Genomic DNA, 7,727 nt, shown 5'->3' on the forward strand with positions numbered 1-7,727 from the left:
TTAAACCTGGTATGTGAAACGTATACTGCTGCTTTGTCTGCAACAAACGCACATATTATTTAAGGGGGAGGATGAGTAACTTTGTCCGCAGTTCTTAATTTTTATTTTTTTTTTTTTTGCCTGCCTTGGAATTTAATGTGTTTCCTTAAATGTATATTTAACAATGCAGGAGTTCGTTTGTGAAATGCTGCTACAGTTGTATCACTGGAGCTCAAGGAAAATAAAAATATTCTGATTTTTTTTGTCCTTTTAGGCTCCTGGTTGTGGCTTTCCTTAGCTGCGTGCCTTGGGCATGGAGCTCCAGCTAAGGCTGAGCAGCAGCAGGAGCGTGTCTGGCTCTGCCCGGTGGCCGCCGAACAGGCTCATCTCTGGAGGAACGGTGCCTTCTAGTGTCGCCTGAACGCTTGGCAGGCTCAGCACCCCGCCAGCTGAGTCAGATAGAGCCCTTCGTCATCGCACCGGAGGAATAAAATACTTCTGGGAGGGGTTTTGCAGCCTGGCAAGAGCTGACATCTGTATCGTGGGCTCGCACTCCTCTAGGAGCCGCTGAAGAGTTTTGAAACTTGTTCCTCTTGGCGAGGAGTTGGCTTCTGAGATGCACAAAGCTAACCCGCAGACTGGGGCTTGTCCGGCACCGAAGCAGATTCCCAAAGTGGGATTTCTTCTCCCCCGCCCTCAGCAGAAAGTGCATGGGGTGTCCTGGGGGAGCTGCTTGTTTGCTTGAGGTTTCAATAATATTTGCAGCCGAGTTTGGAGGGGGGAAAAAAACCCACAGAATATATTAATCTGCATTACATCTTACCTTCCCCTTGAATAAAAAGGAAAGGATGTGTTCATTGGTACAGTTTGTGCGCAGCACTGGTGCTGGGGGAGGAATGTGGGGTGTGTGAGCTGCCCCAGAGCCTGTGACCGAGCTGTCCCATGGCAAATGAGACCCCCAGCGCTTGGCCAAAGTGGGGTCTAAAGGAAAAATGTGAGGTTTAACCAAAATGTTCCAATTTTAAGCTCAGCCTGAGCTGGCAATGGGTGATCGCAGCCCAGAAAGCCAACTGTGTCCTGGGCTGCATCCTCAGCAGCGTGGCCAGCAGGGCGAGGGGGGATTCTGCTCTGGGGAGACCCCACCTGGAGTACTGCCTCCAGCTCGGGGGGTCCCAACGTAGGAAAGACATGGACCTGTTGGAGGGGGTCCAGAGGAGGCCCCGGAGATGCTGGGAGGGCTGGAGCCCGTCTGCTGGGAGGACAGGCTGGGAGAGGTGGGGGGGTTCAGCCTGGAGAGGAGAAGGTGAAAAAGGGGAGACCTCAGAGCCCCTTCCAGTGCCTAAAGGGGCTCCAGGAGAGCTGGGGGGAGGACTCCTGATCAGGGAGGGGAGCCGTGGGATGAGGGGGAATGGCTTCAAACTGGCTGGAGGTGTTCAAGGCCAGGTTGGACAGATTTTGGCGTGTTCCCAGTCTGGCAATTAAGAGATGTGCCTAAAATCCTAAAGATGAAGTTCTGTTGGGATGCAGCCAGCCAGCAGTTCTGCCCCAGCTCCTGCCGGGCTGGCAAAGGGCAGCTCAGCTGGGAATAATGATGATAATTCCCGGGTTTAGCAGCAAACACCCACCTGGGGAGTCGGGAACGGCTGCAAAGGGAAGCAGCAGTAGCAGCAAGATGCCACTGTCCTTGGTCCACCCCAACGGAAAAAGGACTTTCCTTTTCTTGTCTATTCTATCATTTTTCTTTCCCTTGTTGTGGTTTGCTTTGGTTTTCTTTCTTTTTTTATTTATTTTTTTTTTTACTGTCAGTGGAAAATCAAGAAGGCGCAACGGCGTATCGCCGATGGTGGGGTGGAGCACAGGCGGCCTCGCCTGGCTGATGATGAGCTTAAGAGACAAGATCAGAAGATAAAGCGATATTTATGCTCGGCACAATGTTTTTGACAGGTTTCTATTTCCGTTTGCGTTGTAGAGTCAATATTTAACCCCCTTTCCCTTTCTGTAGTAAACATGTGTGTAGCCCTGAAAGGTGAGGTATGTCACACGCTTCGCGCGTACCTCTTAAACACTAAATACTGGTTCTGTACGAAGGCTGGTGGGGAGCCCTGCATTTCCCTGCATTTCTTTTTATCTTAGTCACCATTCAGCTCCATCTTGTTCCCAGTAACTCCTCAGGAACTGAGATATGCCCTTAATATGTATCTGCACGGGCGGGAATTTTTGTGCTCGGCTGACGTGTGGTTACAGGGGATGCAAATTCCGCAATTAAACTTGCAGGTAAATTGCTGATAACGCCTATTCCTGTCCATCCGGGTCTTCCCCATTAGACCCGGGGGCACTAAGGGATTTTTACCCCTGAGTTCCTTGAGGCTGTCAAAGCTCTGACTTCAGTCTAGTGCAATAAAAGAAAAACACGCAGGAAAACTGAAAACCTGTGGGAAGAGACTCTGGGCCTTTGCAGGATGCCCTGGGAGAAGCTGTCCTCGCCTGCTCGAGAGGGACATGTGGCTGCAGCCCTTCGCCCCCCCCCCGACTTCAGGCTGCTCTGCCTCCATTTGCCCAGTGAGTAATTTAAACTTTTCTTATCTTTTCTCTGGTTTTGGTTTGCCCAAAAGTTGTCTGACTTTCTTAAACGTTCATATTGTGCTGCATCCTGCTGGTGCTGCAAACAATAATGGAAAATACGGCTGGGTTTTGAGGGGAAATAAAGAGGTATTGATCGTTAGGAAGGTGTGGGTTGGCTGCAGAACTGGGAACGCCTGAGCTGAGCCCCAGTTTTCCCAGCAGGAAAAGGCTGTGGGCGGGAGAAGGGGGTGGTTTTTCCCTGGATGGAGCGAGCCGAGATTACTAGAAAGGCTGAAGGACCTCTGCAAAACATCACATCAATGGTTATCTCTTCTCCCTCCTTTCTGCTTTAAACCTCCGGCATCTGCCCGGCTTGTTGATGGCCGTTAAGTGGAAAAGGGGAATTCCTGGAGCCGAGCAGGACGGGACAGGTCTGTGGGGCACGTGGGTACCGAGAAGCGGCAGAGCAAGCAAAGCCCAAGGGCATCGCCCTGGCTCCTCCATCACCTCCGAACTTTCGGGACGGCTCCCCGGGAGGGGGAATGAGCTGCTGGAGGTGCCACCCGTGGGCATGTGGCACTTGCCAAGAGCTGTGACAACACCGATGTCCCTGTCCCCCTCCGGGCTGGGTGGTGCTTTACCCTGGGAACGCATCTGATTTTCGAATTGACACTAATGGTTTCTTTGGAACCAGTACAGATTATTGTGTAAACATCTTTTGAGGGTATTTTTTTTTTTTAATGTGTTTTATTTATCTGGTAGACCGTAGCAACTCCTTAAACTTGCAAGATTTCCTGCAGCGAAGGTCCGTAGGGCAGCGGGTATTCGCTTTGCTGTGTCCACCACTTGTTGGTATATTGAAGTCTTGGGTTGGTACCAACAAATAAATTCCCTTCTACTGGGCAGTCCGTGTTTTATAAATTTCCCGATGGGTGTTTTTCCTGGGGGGTGTCTATAAGTATACAAGGCAAGCAGAAGAAGGGGGAAAAAAAAATAAATAGCGACTGTAGTGTCTCAAAACATGCATGGGTGAAAGGAGAAGTAGCAACTGAGGGCTTTGCCGGACGGGGGAAGGTGCACCCCGAGCATCAGTCGTGAGTGCGGTGGGATACTGGGGGACGATGCTGAGGGACAAGTGCTCCCTGGGACAGGTGGATGGCGGTGATGGCGATGGCCACAGCCCCCGGACAGTGTCTGGGGATGCCATCTGGGGGGACCTTCTGGCAGAGACACCAGGGACGGTGGGGGATGCCAGGGCTACGTGCCCCGCGGGACACGGGTGCTGTGCCGTGCGCCGCCAGAGCCCCGGCGTTTGGATTTTTATTTAAGTCATTTGATTAATCCAGGATCTAGGCTGTGTTTGTTCACCGCATATGATTATTATCTGGCTTGCCCGATTCTTTGTTTCTCTTCAAATATTGTTTCTGCTTTAAAGGGTAATGAACATAAAGGCAAATATCTCACCTTTTCCCTCTTGAAATTTCATTAAGCTGCGTGTTTACCTTGGATGACAAGATGCAGCCCATGGAGGGAAAGGTTTTCCGGCCACACCTTAACCCACTATCTTATTCTGCCACAATTGTCCACAAAGGGAATAAAAACATCGGTATTTATCCACGAGATTTAATTCCTTTTAAAAGACAAGGGACCTGTTTGTAGAACAGGTAAGTGTTTTCCGCCGGGTTCTACAGGTGTAAATCTGTTGTGGAGCATTGCGGCATGGCTGCGGAGGAGATGAATGTCATTCCAGCCCTAAATAATGCCAATTTTGGGCCGTGAGCCTTTTGGTCCTAGCATTAAGCAGGTCCCGTACCCGCAATATACATCCCCAGTGCAGCATCCTTCTTTGCCTGACTTGCCGCCTGTCCTGCTGGCACAGAGGGCCCAGTATTAGTCTTTTTGGTGGGAGGAGGAAAGCTAGGCTTTCCTCCTGTTTTCTTTTTCACCTGCTATGATTTGCACAGCAAAAATCTGCCCGTCATTGCCTGGAGGAAACTAAACCCTCCAAAAAGATCAGAGATGCAGGTCTGCAACGGCCGGCACAGCCCAGACACCACCACTCATCAATTAAATCCTCTGAGTACAATAATCACCTTCATTTGAAAATATTCTTTGATTTTATTTGCTTTAAAGCTTTGCCCCCCGTGATGTTTTTAGCAAGCGGTACGAGAAGCGTGCAGTGATCGGTGCGCCCGGGGCTGCTCTGCAAAGGAGATGAACAGTCTCCTGGTGAAAGAGAGTGTGGTAGATAAATACTGCAGTAATACTCCTTTCACCAGCGCCAACAGAGGATGAGGAGGGTTGGTGTGCCATTGACACCCAGCGAGAAGCCGCTTGGCAAGGAGGGGTGAATTATTGGTCATTTGCTAAATAATCATGGAGACGTTTGGGTTGGAAGGGACCTTAAAGACCATCTCATTCCACCCCCCTGCCCTGGGCAGGAACACCTCCCACCAGCCCGGGTTGCTCCAAGCCCCGTCCAACCTGGCCTTGAACACCTCCAGGGATGGGGCAGCCACAGCTTCTCGGGGCAACCTGCCCCAGGGGATCACCAGCCGCACAGCAAAGAATTTCTTCCTCATATCTCATCTCAATCTCCCCTCTTTCAGTTTGAAGCCATTACCCCTCATCCCATCACTCCATGCCCTTGTCAAAAGTCCCTCCCCAGCTCTCCTGGAGCCCCTTTAGGCACTGGAAGGGGCTCTGAGGTCTCCCCTTTTTCGCCTTCTCTTCTCCAGGCTGACCCCCCCCACCTCTCCCAGCCTGTCCTCCCAGCAGAGGGGCTCCAGCCCTCCCAGCATCTCCGGGGCCTCCTCTGGACCCCCTCCAACAGGTCCATGTCTTTCCTATGTTGATGGGCCCAGAGCTGGACGCAGTACTCCAGGTGGGGTCTCCCCAGAGCAGAGCGCAGCAGAGGGGCACAATCCCCCCTCGCCCTGCTGGCCACACTTCTTCTGATGCAGCCCGGGACCCGGTTGGCGTTCTGGGCTGCGATCGCACATTGCCGGCTCTTGTTGAACTTCTCATCCATCAGCATCCCCAGGTCCTTCTCCTCAGGGCTGCTCTCCAGCCATTCCCCGCCCAGCCTGGAGTTGTGCTGGGGATTGCCTCGACCCATGTGCAGGACCTCGCACTTGGCCTTGTTGAACTTCATGAGGTTGGGACGGACCCACCTCTCCAGCCTGTCCAGGTCCCTCCGGAAGGCATCCCTCCCCTCCAGCGTGTCTGCCTCACCACACAGCTTGGTATCATCACCAAACTTCCTGAGAGTACATTCGATCCCACTGTCCATGACACTGAGAAAGATGTTGAATGCCCGGGGCTTATTGGAGCAGGGGCTGGGGAGACCTGGGGGAAAGCTGCGGAGAGCAAAGAGTGTCCCTATCCCTTGCTGATTACAAAATCAGGGTGAAAATTGAGTAGGTCTGGATGTTGCAAATAAAAATAGTTCCTTGGTACCTCTTCTGGACCCTGAGAGCTCCAGACCCTGGCTTAGATGATACCCCGGGACTTTGCTTGCTGTCTGGTGCCCGGGCATGGGGCTGCCTTGCGTTGAGTCGGATCTCGCGAAGCCTCCTTGAAGGCTCCCAGGGTCCCGCTCCAGATTTTTTGCCTTAAAATTCTCCATTTGCCTATTAGTTGGCACCAAACCCCCTGATGTTTCCACATTGCCTGTGCTGATGGGGACAAGGATGTGGCTTTGCTGTGCGGTCCTGGATCTGGGAAGTTTTCTGCTGACTTTAGTGGTGACCACCACCGTCTCCTCGTTTAAATAGGCTGGCACTTGAATTGAGATGGGAAATGATTCGGTACCTCTTTGTGCTCAGGTTGTCAAATATATCATGTTTCTGGGGTGCTGGGACTAAGTTCCCATGGTGGTTTTATATGGATGCTCGGGGTGTCCTGGGGACGCAGGAGCAGTATAGAATTGGTGCTGACTTGTAGGTTTGTCTCCGTTCCCCCTTTTTTAAAGGGCAAGAGGATAAGGCCTGTAATGTGGAAGCTCCACTCTGGGGAGCACAGTTGATGCAGGTAGCTACTCGCTGCGAAACAGCATGGATATCCAGACTAAAACACTGGGATTTGGGGAAAACTCGGTTTCATCATGGAAACTTGCCTGGGAGCTGAGCAATCCGCATCCCCCTGCCTCCTACGTGACGATACCTAGCAGCAAACAAATCCGATAGACGCTGGCAGAGCTCCCGGCCGCCGCAGTGCTCAGAGTCTAGAAAAAAGGATTAATATTATCTAGCTGGTAAAACGGGAGCCCACGTTCTGCTTGCTTCAGACCTGGCTGGGAGGGGGGAAACATCTGCACATGGTCGAGGGGAACATCTGGCATTTGCCGCAGCCTCTGGGCTTCTCTCTGCTCCGACAGCCCCAGCCCTGTGGGAGCTTTGCCCTGGCCCCGACTGAGCGGCGCAGCCGTTGGGATGATGTTTGTAAAGCTTTTGGACATCCTTCTGCAGAGGAAGTTATTGTGGGTGTACCCCAGAGTTACTCTGTCCTGTGTAAATCCTGCAAATCTCCAGCCCAGAAGCCCGGGTGCTGCCATCCCCCATGAGAAAGTGGCTCCAAATGAATAATTGCTTCGCTTAGAGCTCGGCCGGTGCGTTTTCCTGGTTAACCCAGCCATTTATTCTCAGGGGAGTGGCGAGGAGCCCTGGGTGCCCCCACCCAAGCTCTGTTTGCAGAGAGACTTGTGCTAATCCCTTTGCTTTCCGGCACGGCGTGAGCAGGACCCCGCTGTGCCGCCTGGGCCGGGCGATTCATCGGCCGGTGGAAAAGTACTGTGGGAGGCTTTGCTGAATAGCCGATATCCCTACTTTTACCTCCTCTCCGTAATACAGGCTCTTCAGGACGGGGTCCCTCTCTTCTCCTTGGCACTGTCACTGCTGAGAGCCCTGATCCAGCGTGGGGTGATGCAAACTGTTAGACACAGGGAGTGTAAAATCATATTGCGTTAGAAACTCTGTCTTAAAAGCTAGGAATATCATAGAATCATAGAATGGTTGAGGCTGGAAGGAACCTTGAAGACCACCCGGTGCCACCCCCTGCCCTGGGCAAGGCCACCTCCCCCCAGCCCAGGTTGCTCCAAGCCCCGTCCAACCTGGCCTTGAACACCTCCAGGGATGGGGCAGCCACAGCTTCTCGGGGCAACCTGCCCCAGGGGATCACCATCCTCA

The sequence above is a fragment of the Charadrius vociferus genome, unplaced genomic scaffold, assembly GCF_000708025.1.
Source record: "Charadrius vociferus isolate BGI_N301 unplaced genomic scaffold, ASM70802v2 scaffold384, whole genome shotgun sequence".
NCBI classification, from domain to species: Eukaryota; Metazoa; Chordata; class Aves; order Charadriiformes; family Charadriidae; genus Charadrius; species Charadrius vociferus.